Genomic DNA, 17,817 nt, shown 5'->3' on the forward strand with positions numbered 1-17,817 from the left:
TGACGGTAGAGGTGAGAGGCCGCGTGGGCAATCGGCCCCGGTCACTCCCTCTGCTCATGGCCCTCGGGACCGAACCCTGTCTGACCCGGCCCCTCGAGACCGAGGGGGATCGACATCCTCCACCTCTGTTCCACCGGGCGCCGATGACGGGCACCGCAAAAAAAACAGAAAAAGCACCGTCATCGGTCCCCATCGGTGCGCCCGGCCCTCGGTGCCGGAGAGGAGTCGACGCCGAAGCGTCCACGTCGAGAGGAGAGGTCCCCCTCGGTAGTGGAGGTACCGACGCGTCAGGTTCCCAGCACTTTGGTGCAGTCTCCTGGACCCGAGCAGCTTCCGGCCCCGACGCCTCTACCGGCCCCCCCGTCTTTCCCGACAGCGGGCTTGGACGAGTGCCTCCGAGCCATCCTTCCGGGGATCCTGGAAGGGCTGATGCGCCAGGCTGTGCCGGCGCCGGGGGTGCTGTGGCGCCTGCGAGCTCTAGCCTGGTGCCGAGGCCTTTGACACCGCCACCACTTGCGGCGCCGGTCTCGACCGCCACGCAGGTGGAGTCGACGTCGATGGAGGGAGCTTCGTCTCCGCCGGCGCGGGAGTCCACCGCTCGATGACACCGAGGCCTCGGTGCCTCGACGTCGAGCCGGGCCCGGTTAAGGACTCAGCTACATGAGCTTATGTCCGATACCAAGGAAGAGGCCTCGTGGGGGGAAGAGGAGGACCCCAGATATTTCTCCTCAGAGGAGTCTGTGGGCCTTCCCTCTGACCCCACGCCTTCACCGGAGAGGAAGCTCTCACCTCCCGAGAGCCTCTCCTTTGCCTCCTTTGTTAGGGATATGTCTATATGCATTCCCTTTCCCGTAGTCTCTGTGGACGAGCCAAGGGCTGAGATGCTCGAGGTCCTCGACTATCCATCACCACCTAGAGAGTCCTCCACGGTGCCGTTGCACAATGTCCTCAAAGAGACACTGCTTCGGAACTGGATGAGACCACTATCTAATCCCACCATTCCCAAGAAAGCAGAGTCCCAGTACAGAATCCACTCGGACCCAGAGTTAATGCGGCCCCAATTGCCCCATGACTCGGCGGTCGTGGATTCTGCTCTCAAGAGGGCACGGAGTTCGAGGGATACCGCCTCGGCGCCCCCGGGGCGGGAGTCTCGCACTCTGGACTCGTTTGGGAGGAAGGCCTACCAATCTTCCATGCTCGTGACCCGCATCCAATCTTACCAGCTCTACACGAGCATACACATGCGGAACACTGTGAAGCAACTAGCGGACCTGGTTGATAAGCTCCCGCCGGAGCAGTCCAGGCCTTATCAGGAGGTGGTCAGGCAGCTGAAGGCGTGCAGAAAATTTCTGTCCAGGGGTATCTATGACACCTGTGACGTGGCATCTCGTGCTGCGGCCCAAGGTATAGTGATGCGCAGGCTCTCATGGCTGCGTGCCTCTGACCTGGACAACCGCACCCAGCAGAGACTGGCCGATGTCCCTTGCCGGGGGGATAATATTTTTGGCGAGAAGGTCGAGCAGCTGGTAGACCAACCGCATCAGCGGGAAACCGCCCTCGACAAGCTCTCCCACCGGGCGCCTTCAGCATCCACCTCTGCAGGTGGACGTTTTTCCCGGGCCCGGCAGGCTGCGCCCTATGCTTTTGCCAAGCGTACGTACACCCAGCCGGCCCGAAGGCCTCGACAGGCACAGGGACAGCCCCAGCGTGCTCGTTCTCGTCAACAGCGTGCGCCTAAGCAGTCCCCTGCGCCTCCACAGCAAAAGCCGGGGACGGGCTTTTGACTGGATCCACGGGAACATAGCCGCCCTCAAAGTGTCCGTGCCGGACGATCTGCCGGTCGGAGGGAGGTTAAAATTTTTTCACCAAAGGTGGCCTCTCATAACCTCCGACCAGTGGGTTCTCCAAATAGTGCGGTGCGGATACGCCCTAAATTTGGCCTCCCTTCCACCAAATTGTCCTCAATCCTTCAGCTCCCATCACAAGCAGGTACTTGCAGAGGAACTCTCCGCCCTTCTCAGCGCCAATGCGGTCGAGCCCGTACCACCCGGGCAGGAAGGGCAGGGATTCTATTCCAGGTACTTCCTTGTGGAAAAGAAAACGGGGGATGCGTCCCATCCTAGACCTGAGAGGCCTGAACAAATTCCTGGTCAAAGAAAAGTTAAGGATGCTTTCTTTGGGCACCCTTCTGCCAATGATTCAGAAAAACGATTGGCTATGTTCCCTGGATTTAAAGGACGCATACACTCACATCCCGATACTGCCAGCTCACAGACAGTATCTCAGATTCCGCCTGGGCGCACGGCACTTTCAGTATTGTGTGCTGCCCTTTGGGCTCGCCTCTGCCCCACGGGTGTTTACAAAGTGCCTCGTGGTGGTGGCGGCGTATCTACGCAAGCTGGGAGTGCACGTGTTCCCATATCTCGACGATTGGCTGGTCAAGAACACCAAGGAGGCAGGAGCCCTCCGGTCCATGCAGTGCACTATTCAACTCCTGGAGCTGCTGGGGTTTGTGATAAATTACCCAAAGTCCCATCTCCAGCCAACCCAGTCTCTGGAATTCATAGGAGCTCTGCTGAATACCCAGACGGCTCAGGCCTTCCTTCCCGAAGCGAGGGCCAACAACCTCCTGTCCCTGGCTTCGCAGACCAGAGCGTCTCAGCAGGTCACAGCTCAGCAGATGTTGAGACTTTTGGGTCATATGGCCTCCACAGTCCATGTGACTCCCATGGCTTGTCTTCACATGAGATCTGTTCAATGGACCCTAGCTTCCCAGTGGTTCCAAGCCACCGGGAATCTAGAAGATGTCATCCGCCTCTCCACCAGTTGCCGCACTTCACTGCTCTGGTGGACCATTCGGACCAATTTGACCCTGGGACGTCCATTCCAAATTCCACAGCCCACGAAAGTGCTGATGACGAATGCATCTCGCCTGGGGTGGGGAGCTCATGTCGATGGACTCCACACCCAGGGTCTGTGGTCCCTCCAGGAAAAGGATCTGCAGATCAACCTCCTGGAGCTCCGAGCGATCTGGAACGCACTGAAGGCTTTCAGAGATCGGCTGTCCTGCCAAATTATCCAAATTCGGACAGACAATCAGGTTGCAATGTATTACGTCAACAAGCAGGGGGGCACCGGATCTCGCCCCCTGTGCCAGGAAGCCGTCGGGATGTGGAGTTGGGCTTGCCAGTTCGGCATGCTCCTCCAAGCCACATACCTGGCAGGTGTAAACAACAGTCTGGCCGACAGACTGAGCAGAGTCATGCAACCGCACGAGTGGTCGCTCCATTCCAGAGTGGTACGCAAGATCTTCCGAGAGTGGGGCACCCCCTCGGTGGACCTTTTCACCTCTCAGACCAACCACAAGCTGCCTCTGTTCTGTTCCAGACTTCAGACACACGGCAGACTAGCGTCGGACGCCTTTCTCCTTCATTGGGGGACCGGCCTCCTGTATACTTATCCTCCCATACCTTTGGTGGGGAAGATCTTACTGAAGCTCAAGCAAGACCGCGGCACCATGATTCTGATAGCGCCCTTTTGGCCCCTGGTTCCCTCTTCTTCTGGAGTTGTCCTCAGAAGAACCGTGGAGATTGGAGTGTTTTCCGACTCTCATTTCGCAGAACGACGGAGCGTTGCTGCACCCCAACCTTCAGTCCCTGGCTCTCACGGCCTGGATGTTGAGGGCGTAGACTTCACTGCGTTGGGTCTGTCTGAAGGTGTCTCCCATGTCTTGCTTGCCTCTAGGAAGGATTCCACTAAGAAGAGTTACTTTTTCAAGTGGAGGAGGTTTGTCGTGTGGTGTGAGAGCAAGGCCCTAGAACCTCGTTCTTGCCCTGCACAGAACCTGCTTGAATACCTTCTGCACTTATCAGAGTCTGGCCTCAAGACCAACTCCGTAAGGAACCACCTTAGTGCGATTAGTGCTTACCATTATCGTGTGGAAGGTAAAGCCATCTCTGGAGAGCCTTTAGTCGTTCGATTCATGAGAGGCTTGCTTTTGTCAAAGCCCCCTATCAAGCCTCCTGCAGTGTCATGGGATCTCAACGTCGTCCTCACCCAGCTGATGAAACCTCCTTTTGAGCCACTGAATACCTGCCATCTGAAGTACTTGACCTGGAAGGTCATTTTCTTGGTGGCAGTTACTTCAGCTCGTAGGGTTAGTGAGCTTCAAGCCCTGGTAGCTCATGCTCCGTATACCAAATTTCATCACAACAGAGTAGTGCTCCGCACCCACCCAAAGTTCCTGCCGAAGGTGGTGTCGGAGTTCCATCTTAACCAGTCAATTGTCTTGCCAACATTCTTCCCAAGGCCTCATACCCGCCCTGCTGAACGTCAGTTGCACACAGTGGACTGCAAGAGAGCATTGGCCTTCTACTTGGAGCGGACGCAGCCCCACAGACAGTCCGCCCAATTGTTTGTTTCTTTTGACCCTAACAGGCTAGGGGTCGCTGTCGGGAAACGCACCATCTCCAATTGGCTAGCAGATTGCATTTCCTTCACTTACGCCCAGGCTGGGCTGGCTCTTGAGGGTCATGTCACGGCTCATAGTGTTAGAGCCATGGCAGCGTCAGTGGCCCACTTGAAGTCAGCCACTATTGAAGAGATCTGCAAGGCTGCGACGTGGTCATCTGTCCACACATTCACATCACATTACTGCCTCCAGCAGGATACTACTACTACTACTACTACTATTTAGCATTTCTATAGCGCTACAAGGCATACGCAGCGCTGCACAAACATAGAAGAAAGACAGTCCCTGCTCAAAGAGCTTACAATCTAATAGACAAAACCTGACGCGACAGTCGGTTCGGGCAGTCGGTGCTGCAGAATCTGTTTGGGGTGTAAATCCAACTCCACCCTCCAGGACCCGCATTTATTCTGATCAGGCTGCACTCTCAGTTAGTTGTTCTTCGTAGGTCAATTTCTGGTTATGCCCTCGCCGTTGCGAGGTTCAATTGACCTGGGTTCTTGTTTTGAGTGAGCCTGAGAGCTAGGGATACCCCAGTCGTGAGAACAAGCAGCCTGCTTGTCCTCGGAGAAAGTGAATGATACATACCTGTAGCAGGTGTTCTCCGAGGACAGCAGGCTGATTGTTCTCACCTACCCTCCCTCCTCCCCTTTGGAGTTGCGTTTTCATCATTTTTGCTTGTCATTCAACTGGCGGGAACAGTCGCGCATGCGCGGTGGGCGTGCCCTGCGTGCGGACCGCCCGCGAAGCTTCCGGTTGGTGGGGGCTGCCGTGGACGTCACCCAGTCATGAGAACAATCAGCCTGCTGTCCTCGGAGAACACCTGCTACAGGTATGTATCATTCACTATCCAAGACAGCCTTTTGTTTTGTCCTGTTTTAAACTGTGTAGTTATAATCCTACCTAATCCCCTTCCCCTTCTTTTTTTTTAATGGAAGACCACATGTTAGTGAGAGATTAGGCCAAGGCTGTGCTTGTAGACAGGAGCTTAAAGCTATATCTCCTCATACATCTTCCAACCCTCTACCCTTTAGCACCCAAGTGTAGCCTTATGAGTGTCTCATGCGTGTGTGTGTTTGGTTAACACTAAAAGCCTGAATCCACTGCTATCTGTCCAGCAATTGTTATACTCTAGATCAGGGCTATCCATAAAGACTTCATTTTATCTCCACACAGGTGGACTACAGTTAATGAAAATAAACTAAAAGTCACTCTGCTTTTACAGTGCCTGACCAAAAAGGCAAATCCTACACTGGAGATATTGTGAAGAAATACTTTATTGTTGTTAATACAGGGTGACCTGACATGCTCTGTGTTTTGGCGCCACAAAGCACCTACAGCAGGGGTCATGAAATGGATCACAGCAGGGCTCCGGGAGGTCTTGCTATCGCTGCGTAGCCGGAACAGGAACTGACATCAGGGGGCAGTGCTGGCTGCCATCATAACTCCAGAGTGAGGCTAATACCGAAGGAGGTGGTTATCCCAAATTTACAAACTTAAAAATTCCCGCCAAAATTTTGTATCAAAAGCATTTATGTTAAGTACTCTACCGTATAAACTATTGTGAGCTTGCAACTAAATTACTTGCAATTGCAGTACAAAGGAAATCCCTTCGCACACGCTACCTTCCAAGCTGTGGGGTCATAGTATCTTATTTTGAGAGCAAAGCTAGAATGGACAGGAGTATGAAGTGGAAGAGTGGTTAGGGTGGTGAACCTTGGTCCTGGAGAACTGAGGAACTGAGTTCGATTCCCGGCACAGGCAGCTCCTTGTGACTCTGGGCAAGTCACTTAACCCTCCATTGCCTGCCGCATTGAGCCTGCCATGAGTGGGAAAGCGCGGGGTACAAATGTAACAAAAAAAAAAATATCCCTAGACCAAGCATTGTACAAGGAGCTCAGGGAGGCTTACGGGTGGGGGTTCTGGGATGAGGGTGGGAAGGAGATAAATGGGTCAAAGCACACTTTTTTTTGACATGGTCATTTGACAGAAACCAACGATATGGCTGCAAATTAAAATAACAAGTTTACCAAAACACACTAGAGAAGATTTTGGACTGGTTTTGGTACTGTAAGCAAAACTGAAATTTGGGTGGCCTCTTATCTGAAAGATCAATAACATGAAACTGTTCCTGCTATCAGCACTTGAAAACCTCTTCTCATCTTGTTTTATTAGAGTATATCTTTATTAAATGCTTTGACTTATATTGCAATTAAAGTGGTATACATGCTAAATAATGATAAATGACTTCCTCATGGGTTGCGATAAAATAGGTTGCTATTAAAAAAAAAAAAATAGGCAAAACAGAGCCATGTCCTTCAGCAGCTTCAGTGAGGAGCATATGTACTTTACTTGACGGGGTGGAGCTGACTGCACATGTTCACCTCAGCTTCCCCACTTCTAGTAAAGTATGTAGTCTCCATCACCTCCTTAACTGGCACAGAAACTGCTTAATGCCAGGTTTTCTGTGCACTCTACTACTACTACTTATCATTTCTAAAGCGCTACTCGATGTGCGTAGCGCTGTACACTTGAACATGAAGAGACAGTCCCTGCTCGACAGAGCTTACAATCTAATTAGGACTGAAACGAGATAAGGGAATATTAAAGTGAGGATGATAAAATAAGGGTTCTTAACAAGTGAATAAAGGCTAGGAGTTAAAAGCAGCATCAAAAAGGTGGGCTTTTAGCTTAGATTTGAAGACGGCCAGAGATGGAGCTTGACGTACCGGCTCAGGAAGTCTATTCCAGGGATATGGTGGAGAAAGATAAAAGGAACGGAGTCTGGAGTTAGCGGTGGAGAAGGGTGCAGATAAGAGAGATTTACCCAGTGAACGGAGTTCCCGGGGAGGAATGTAGGGAGAGATGAAAGTGGAGAGGTACTGAGGAGCTGCAGAGTGAATGCACTTATAGGTCAATAAGAGGAGTTTGAACTGTATGCGGAAACGGATAGGAAGCCAGTGAAGTGATTTGAAGAGAACGTTAATATGAGCATAACGATACTGGCGGAATATTAGTCGTGCAGCAGAATTTTGAACAGATTGAAGAGGAGAGAGATGGCTAAGTGGGAGGCCTGTGAGAAGCAAGTTGCAATAGTCTAAGCGAGAGGTGATAAGAGTGTGGATGAGGGTTCTGGTAGTGTGCTCAGAAAGGAAAGGGCGAATTTTGCTGATATTATAGAGAAACTAGTAAAAAAGGCCCGTTTCTGGAACGAATGAAACGGCCGCTAGCAAGGTTTTCCTGGGAGTGTGTATGTTTGAGAGAGGCAGAGTGAATGTGCGGGTGTGTGACAGTGTGTGTGTGAGAGTGTGTGTGACAGGGCCCCCTCCCTAATGCCCCTCACCCCGTTCCCTCCCCTCCTTTTCCTCCTTCCCAGACTTTGGGTTCCTTAAGGCTTTCAAAAGTCTATGTACCCCCATGGCCCTAACGCCCAGTATCCGGATACCCCACTGCTTTCCTCCTCACCCCTCCCCCAAGATGTAATACTTTCACGTCCTTCATTTTTTTAAAAAAAAGTGTCCTATCTACCCTGTGTACAAATGCCCGGCATTCAGATTGTGTTCCTCTCATAAATTTTCATTTCTTTCATTCATTCAGAACTTGCCCCCCCCCCCCCCCCCCTGAACACTTTTGGTTCCTTCAGTCTTTTAAAACTGTCCTATGTACCCTGTGTGCTAATGGTCAGCATTGAGATTGTTTTCCTGTCCCAAATTTGCATGTCTTTCAGTCGTTCAGGACTTCCCCCCCCCCCTCCCCCCATTTAACACTTTCGGTTCCTTCAGTCTTTTAAAACTCTCCTATCAACCCTGTGTCCTAATGGCCAGCACTCAGATTGTTTTGCTTTGCCAAATTGTCTGTCACTGAGGTCAGTGCGTGCCTGCCTAGCAGACCACTTCCGGCAGGCACGGTCCCAGGCACATCCTGTTGGAGGTGAGAATTATTATATAGGACTACAGGTTTTAGCAGTTCGTTCAGAACTCGGCTGCACGTCTTATCTTCCGCCTGGGCCGATATATTCTTGTCACCCCTCTCAAGTCACTTCACTGGCTTCCAATCAGGTACCGCATACAGTTCAAGCTTCTACTAACCTACAAATGCACTCGATCTGCAGCCCCTCCTTACCTCTCTACCCTCATCTCCCCTTACGTTCCTACCCATAACCTCCGCTCTCAAGACAAATCCCTCCTCTCAGTACCCTTCACCACTTCCAACTCCAGGCTCTGCCCTTTCTGCCTCGCCTCACCCCATGCTTGGAATAAACTCCCTGAGCCCATACGCCAGGCCCCCTCCCTGCCCACCTTCAAATCCTTGCTCAAAGCCCATCTCTTCAATGTCGCCTTCAGCACCTAACCACTACACCTCTATTCAGGAAATCTTGACTGCCCCAACTTGACATTTCGTCCTTTAGATTGTAAGCTCCTTCGAGCAGGGACTGTCCTTTGTTAAACTGTACAGTGCTGCGTAACCCTAGTAGTGCTCTAGAAATGTTAAGCAGTAGTAGTAGTCTGTTGCATATGTGCAGAGAAGGAGAGGGAGGAGTCTAAGATGACCCAAAGGCTATGAGCTGATGAGACAGGAAGGATGAGAGTGTTATCCACAGAAATAGAGAATGGGGGAGGAGGAGAGGTTGGTTTAGGGGGAAAGATGGTTATCAATAGAAATCAAACAAAATAAAACATGGAAAAGAAAATAAGATGATACCTTTTTTATTGGACATAATACATTTCTTGATCAGCTTTCGAAAGTTGCCCTTCTTCGTCAGATCGGAAATAATGAGGAAAGATGAGAAGCTCAGTCTTGGTCATGTTTAGTTTCAGATGGCGCTGAGACATCCAGGCAGCAATGTCAGGCAGGCTGATATTTTGGCCTGGATTTTGGCTGAGATTTCTGGTGTGGAGAGGTAGATCTGGGAGTCATCAGCGTAAAGATGATACTGAAAACCATGGGATGAGATCAGAGTACCAAGGAAAGAAGTATCTTGGATAGGAAAGGGAGGAGGGAGATGGGACGATAGTTGGAAGGATCCTTGATCGATGAAGGTTGGAGTAACCAGAAGTCTTGGTAGCTAAGAACAGCCATCCTGCGTTAGACCAATGGCCCCTCTAGCGCAGTATACTGCTTCCAAAAGCGACCAGTTAGTAGCTACCTTCCATGCTACCAGTTCCAGGATTCCTCCATATCTGTCTGAATAACAGATTATGGACTTTACCTCCAGGAGCTTGTCAAAACCTTTATTAAACCAGATATGCTACCACATTCTCTAGCAGGGGGTTCCAGAACGTAACTATTCTTTGAAAAAAAAAAACATTTCCTATTTGTTTTATAAGTCTGGGTCTCTGTAATTTTTGAAAGAGTAAAAAAAACAAACAAACAATTCACTTCTATTTGTTCTCCACCACTCCGGATTTTATAGATAGACTAGTAAAAAAGGCCCGTTTCTGACACAAATGAAACGGGCGCTAGCAAGGTTTTCCTCGGAGTGTGTATGTTTGGGAGAGTGTATGTGAGAGTGACTGTTTGAGAGTCAGAGTGAAAGTGTGTGTGTGAGAGAGAGAGTGTGTTTGTGAGAGAGTGTGTGTGTGAGAATGAGAGTGTGTGCAAGTGTGTATGTGAGACACAGTGTGATAGTGTGTGTGTGCCCATCCATGCTCCTCTGTCCCCTGCCCCCTCCATTCATCCCTATCCAGCATTTTCCCTCTCTGCCTGAGGCCTGCCCTGCAATCCATATCCATCCATGCCCATCTGTCCCCTCCATTCATCCCTATCCTGCAATTCCCCTCTCCCTGAGTCCTGCCCTTCCAATCCATGCTCATCTGTCACCTGGCCCCTCCATTTTTCCCTATCCAGCATTTCCCCTCTCTGCCTGAGGCCTGTCCTGCAATCCATATCCATCCATGGCCATCTGTCTCCTCCATTCATCCCTATCCAGCAATTCCCCTCTCCCTGAGTCCTGCCCTTCCAATCCATGGTCCTCTGTCACCTGGCCCCTCCATTCATCCCTATCCAGCAATTCCCCTCTCTGCCTGAGGCCTGCCCTGCAATCCATATGCATCCATGGCCATCTGTGCCCTCCATTCATCCCTATCCAGCAATTCCCCTCTCCCTGAGTCCTGCCCTTCCAATCCATGCCCATCCATGCTCATCTGTCACCTGGCCCCTCCATTTTTCCCTATCCAGCATTTCCCCTCTCTGCCTGAGGCCTGACCTGCAATCCATATCCATCCATGGCCATCTGTCCCCTCCATTCATTCTTATCCAGCAATTCCCGTCTCCCTGAGTCCTGCCCTTCGAATCCATGCCCATCCATGCTCATCTGTCACCTGGCCCCTCCATTTTTCCCTATCCAGCAATTGCCCTCTCTCCCTGAGGCCTGCCCTGCAATCCATTTCCATCCATGCCCATCTGTCCCCTCTATTCATCCCTATCCAGCAATTTCCCTCTCTCCCTGAGTCCTACCCTCCCAATCCATGCCCATCCATGCTCCTCTGTCCCTGCCCCCTCCATTCATCACTTTCCAGCAATTGCCCTCTCTTCCTGAGCCCTACCATCCCAATCCATGCCCATCCATGCTCCTCTGTCCCCTGCCGCCTCCATTCATCCTTTTGCAGCAAGTCCCCTGTCTCCCTTTCATGACCCCCCTTGCATCCATGCTCCTCTCTCTCCCATGTCCCAGCCTGGGCGGCTGGGCCGCCCTCTTCTCCCCCCCCCCCCCCCCCCCCCCCCCCCCTTCGCATCCATGCTGTCGTTTCTCCCCTGCTCTCCCGCTCCCATTGTTGTTCTTTAGTGGCCACCCTCTTCTCTCCCCCCAACATGGTTGTTTTGTTTTGTTTTTCTTGTTTTTAAATTTACCTCCGTGCCGGTTCCGGCAGCGAAGCGTCAGGGAAGGAGGCGGCGCTCCCGACGTCTAGATTTCCCTTCCCTTCGCTGTGTTCCGCCTTCTTTTGACGTCATCCTTGACGTCAGAAGAAGGCGGAACACAGCGAAGGGAAGGCTAGACGTCGAGAGCGCCGCCTCCTTCCCTGACGCTTCGCTGCCGAGCGTTGTTATTGGTTGAGTGTCATTGCACCGCCCTCGACGTCATCACGTTTGACGCGTGGGCGGGGCAGACACAATGCGATCTCACCCCCTTCACTTTAGAATGTTGGCTAACAGAGGCTTCATTAGAACGTTGGAGGTGCGTTTTATATAGAGAGATATCAATCATACCCCCCCCCCCCTCAGTCATTATTTTCTAAGCTAAATAGCCCTATTGTCTTTAGCCTTTCTTCATAAGGGAGTAGTTCCATCCCCTTTATCATTTGGCAGCGCTTCATTGAACCTTTTCGAATTCTGCACCTCTTTTTGACTAGAATTAAACGTAATACTCCAGGTGAGGTTGCACCATGAAGTGGTACAGAGGCGTTATACTAGTCTGGGTCTTGCATCCCTTTCCTAATAATTCTTCGCATTCTGTTTGCTGTTTTGGCTGCTGCTCCTGCACACAAGCCAGAAGATTTCAGCATATGGTAACAATGTTTTGACGAAAACAGTTGCGTCTTTCAACAGAGTAAAAAGATGTGTTACATAACTTTAGCTTTGACATAACAAAACAATAATGACAATAGGATAGAAATGATACATTTGTTTGTTTTTTCTTAAAGTAAAGATATTTGTTTTTAAATAGGTGTCTGTTTGTCAAAGAAGTTCAGGGTAGAAGCCAAAGCAGGAGGCATCCTGTTTCTATCCATAACCCCCTTCCACTTTTTAACCTTCCCCTTGTATTTTCTCTGGATACTTGATGTAATTTGATCAGTATGGTGCTTTGAGTCTCCTGAGAATAGAATGATTCTGCCTAGCATTTCCTCCATACTGCTTAACAAGTTTAAGAAGGTGGTAGAGAGATAGTATACCCAGGAAAACGTCAGGGTGTTACAGTTACTACTGATCATCCATGCAAGAGTACTCGAGATTCATTTATGGCCCAATGCATGGCCAGAGTTCTAGTTTCACCTAAGAAAATCAGATTTACAACACGCTGTATGCAATGGAGGTAAAAACAGGCCTGCGGTCTGGATTGCGAGTGAAATGAAAGCCCTAGAGAGGAGAAAGGATAGCAGTGACTACACCATCTTAACACCCATCCCAGGGGAGGTCAAGGCGATCTAGCCTGGGAGAGAGACTTTCTGCTGTGCAGAAATGTGGCTGCAATAGTGTGAATCATGAAACTTTATTAACATGACAATTTCTCACCGGTGGGCAAAGTACTATACAGAGAGGTTAAAATAAATCAACAATGAAATATACAACTGCACTAATATAAAATGAGAAAAATCTTCGTCCTTTAGTCGCAGCCCAGCCCAACCCAACCCAACCCTCTTGCCTGGCGGGGCACCAGGACACAGACATTCTTTTAAGTACCGGCCAACGTTCTAAAAATAGAACATCAGCCAGATCCCACGGCCAATGAGAAGCCGGCGTGGGCGGAGTCTCGGCGGCCGCGAGAACCCGCCCCGGTCCAGCCTAACCTGCTGGGGCGGGGAGAGGCGTGGTCTTCACCTCTTTCAGTTCCCTGCCCTTTCCCCTAAGGGACCAATCGCCCAGCTCGTCCCTCCCCGCCGCTTTCAAAGACCGGGCCGTCACCTTGCCAGTCGAACGTGGGCGGACACCCTCTCCCGATTGGTCGAGCGCGCTCCCCAGCCTCCCAATCGCTGGGCAGGGAGGTGGCGGGTCCGGCGTGCGATGGGCGCTACGAGCTGTCACTCGGCCGGCAGCAGAGCCAGTCGGGCGGCGGGAGATTCTTATCTGGTGGCGGCGGAGGGGAGAAGGAGGGGGGGGTACGCTGGCTGACGTCAGAGACGTCTTCGTCGGGCGTTCTGTCTGTGGTAGGGCTGCTGCTCGCTCTTTCCTCTTCGTTTATTCTTATTTTTTTTTATTAATACGGTTATTTTATTTCTCGGAGACCGGGGGGGAGGTGCGACTTTCCTGTTCTTATCGCGATATATCGTGACGTGGCAGTGCTGGTGGGCGAGGGGGAGCGGGCCTCTGTGGTTCTCTATCTCCCCCCCTTCTCCTAGCTCAGGGGGGAGGGGGGACCGGCGCACCGCCGCACGGAAGGGAGCGAGCGCGCGGCCTGCGGGCCCTGGAGGGGGTGGGGGAGGCTCGCTTCCCCCCTCCCTCCCCGCCGGTGACCCCCGCGGCCGCCGGACACCATGGGCAACACGGCCACGGCCAAGAAGGGCAGCGAGCAGGAGAGCGGTGAGTCCATTCGTGTGGGAGTATCGTGATTACACAGTGTGTGTGATGCCTTTAGTGTAAATCACGATAGCGAGAAGGAGAGTGGTGGTTGCTACTCATGCAGTAATATCATTATTACACTGTGATGTTTAGGATAATGGGCAGGAGAGTGGTGGGTGGTACTCATGTGATAACATTATTATTATACTGTGTTCCTTTATTGTAAATCAGGTTAATGAGCAGGAGAGCTATAGAAATGATTAGTAGTAGTAGAGTAGTGGGTGCTATTCATGTCATAACATCATTATTACACTGTGTGATGCCTTTAGTGCAAATCACTATAAAGCAGTGATACCTTTAGTGTAAATCAGGATAGTGAGAAGGTGGTTGCTACTTATGTGATAATATTTATTTATTTTATTTATTTGTTACATTTGTACCCTGCACTTGCCCACTCATAGCAGGTTCAATGCGGCTTACATAATAAAAGGATTACAAAGCAAAGTGTAGAGAAAAACAGGTAAATTTTAGCAGAGTAATGGAGATGCAGAATAATGGAGGTGTATGGATAGGTATTATTATTATTAATAGTAATATTATTAAGAGCTAGTTTTAGGCTAGAGATGATCAAAGAAAAGGCCGGGGTAAGTATAGGGAAAATTGGAGGAGGTGTGATATGAGTTATAGCCGTTGTTGCAGGATCAGGTGATGAATAGATGGGATAATAGAGTTAGGACGAGGCGTTTGGGTAAGCTTCCTTGAATAGATGGGTTTTCAAAGATTTTCTGAAGGGTAGGTAGTCTTTGATAGAACGGATAGGTCTGGGTAGAGTGTTCCAGAGTTGACTACCTTTGAAGGAGAAGGTATCCTTATTACACTGTGACACCTTCACTGTAATTCCGGATAATGCAGAAGTGTGGTGGGTGCTATTCATGTCATAACATCATTATTACAGTGTGATACCTTTAAATCAGGATAATGAGCAGGAGTGGTGGTTGCTACTCGTGTGATAATATCATTATTATTCCGTGATACCTTTAGTGTAAATCAGGATAACAAGTAATCAGGATAATGAGTAGAAGAGTGGTGGGTGCTATTCATGTTGTAACATCATTATTACATTGTGTGATGCCTTTAGTGTAAATCAGGATAGTGAGGAGGAGAGTGGTGGTTGCTACTCATGCAATATCATTATTATTCTGTGATACCTTTTAGTGTAAATCAGGATAACAAGTGATCAGGTTAATTAGGAGAGTGGTGGGTGCTATTCATAACATCATTATTACACTGTGTGATGCTTTTAGTGTAAATCAGGATAATGAGCAGGAGTGGTGGTTGCTTATGTGATAATAACATTATTACTTTGATACCTTTAGTGGTTGCTTCTCGTGTGATATCATTATTACACTTTGATACCTTTAAATCAGGATAATGAGTAGGAGAGTGGTGGTTGCTACTCTTGTGATGTGATATTATTTCACTGTGATACCTTCACTGTAAATCAGGATGAGCAGGAGTGGTGATTGCTACTCCACTGTAAGGATAATGAGCAGGAGTGGTGGGTGCTATTCATGTCATAACGTCATTATTACACTGTGTGATGCCTGTAGTGTAAATCAGGATAGCGAGAAGGAGAGTGGTGGTTACTACTGATGCAATAATATCATTATCGCACTGTGATACCTTCACTGTAAATGATAATGAGCAGGAGAGTGGTGGGTGATACTCATGTGGTATTATTATTATACTGTGTTCCTTTAGTGTAATCAGGATAATGAGCAGGAGAGTGGTGGGTGATACTCATGTGGTATTATTATTATACTGTGTTCCTTTAGTGTAAATCAGGATAATGAGCAGGAGAGTGGTGGGTGCTACTTGTGTGATAACATCATTATTATACTGTTTGATACCTTTAGTGTAAATCAGGATAATGAACTAGGGAGCTGTGAGTCCACTCGTGTGGTAACATCATTATTACACTGTGTGATACCTTTTTAGTATAAATCAGAATGAGGAGTTTCAGAGTGGTGGATGCCTCTCGTGCCATGACATGATTATACCGTGTGATACGACTCTCCAGCTCCTTATCCTGATTTATACAAAAGATGAGTCAACTAGTGCAATAACATCATTATTATATTGTGTGATACCTTGATTATAAATCAGGATAAGGAGATAAAGAGCGTCGAGCACTACTCATGCGATTTGTTATTATACTGTGTGACACCTTTAGTGTATGGGGCAGCGAGTAGGAGAGTGACGAGTCCTATTCCTGCAGTAACACCCTTATTGTACTGTGAGATATTTCTGGTGTAAATTAGGACAGGGAACTGAAGAGCAGTGTATCCTGCTTGTGATATCTCTCTTATAAATTGGGGCATTGTGCAGGAGAGTGGTGTAAATCCCACTCGGGCAATGATATTATTGTATTATTTGTAACTTGCCCTTATCCAGGGTGGAATTCAGTAAAACATCCTGTGATAATGCCATTATAACACTGTGTGATATCTGTAGTGTGAATCAGGCATCCGGCTGGAGAGGGTGATCCACACTCATGCAATATTGTACAGTGTAATATGGTGTAAATCACCAAGGCTGCCTGAGAGTGGCGAGTCCCACTCATGTGATATTAATAGTGTAAATCAGGACATTGAGCTGAAGAGTTGCAATTTTGACTCTTGCGATAAAATGGCATGATATGGTGCAGATCAGGGCAATGAGCTGGAGAGCAGTGAATCACACTTATGCAGCATTATGGTGTGTGATATTAAAGATGTAAATCAGAGCGTTGAGTCCACTCCTGGGATTATATTATGTGATATTTTTAGTGTAAATCTGGATGGTGAGCCAGAGAGTGAGAGTCCTAGTCATGTGGTAATACTACACCTCGTGATATCAACAGTGTAAATTAGGGCCGCAAGCTGCAGGAAAGCAAATTTCCATGCATGCTAAAATGATTATTCTTCTACTTTTAATATTATATAGTAAGTCAAGACTGTGAGCTGTAGCTCACTGGAGAAGTGTCATAGTACAATATTATTCTGAAATACTGATATACCACTGAAATATTAGTATAATTCTGAAAATTGGAGCAATAAACCGCAGAGTAGTGAATCCCACTGTAGTATAATATATGCAGTGCAATATTCTTGTAAATCAAGACAATGCATTGGCAAGTGGTATCCAGCTCATGCTGTAGTGTAATCTGTAAACCAGTTTAATGAATTCTACTCGTCCTATAATTATTATTATACTGTGTAATATTACTGTAAATAAGGACAGTGAGTTTGCATACCATATAGCATATATGGTATATTTTGAAGATCATGACAGTGAGCTGAAGAGTGGTGAGTGCTAATGCAGATCTAGGGAAATGTCTTGTGTTATCTAATATTCTGTACTGGAAATGGAAGCAGTGAGGTGGACAAGGGAGAGACCCGCTCATGCTATAGTGTATTTGTTTAGCTCGCCCCTTTATTTCTGTTGTAGTCCACGGTGAGTTGTGCTCAGGTACAATAGGTGTTTCCCTGTCCCGATAAAGGTAGTCGACTTCCTGTTTGCAAGTACCAAGTTGCAGATGCTGTATGAGTGGTGCCACTTGCGTGACTGTTGGTAGACAATTAGTGTGGTGGTTTGCCATTGCCTCTCCCAGTTGTTTTTACCCCCCCCCCCCTCCCCTTACTACTACTAATTACTACTACTAATCATTTCTATAGTGCTACTAGATGTACGCAGCGCTGTACACATTATATGCAGGTACTTTATCCCTAGTGGGCTCACAATCAAAGCTTTTTGCACTTGGGGCAATGGAGGGTTAAGTGAGTTGCCCAGGATCACAAGGAGCTGCAGTGGGAATCAAACCTAGTTCTCCAGGATCTTGGTCCATTGTACTAACCATTAGGCTACTCCTCCACTCCACAACTACCTGTTTCTCTCCTTTCCCCCCTCCCCTGGCTAAGGCTGGGTACTTACTGATCGAAATTGGGTGTATGACTGAGCTGGCCAGAGGCCGAGTACGTGACAGAAATCCCAGTGCAGGATTCAAACTAGAGAATGACACGGGGGGGGGGGGGGGGGGAAGTTTGTCCCCACCCCATCCCCGTGGTTTCTTTTTTCATCCCTGCCCTGTCCCTGCA

Source organism: Microcaecilia unicolor, chromosome 3 (assembly GCF_901765095.1).
Source record: "Microcaecilia unicolor chromosome 3, aMicUni1.1, whole genome shotgun sequence".
Taxonomy (NCBI): Eukaryota; Metazoa; Chordata; class Amphibia; order Gymnophiona; family Siphonopidae; genus Microcaecilia; species Microcaecilia unicolor.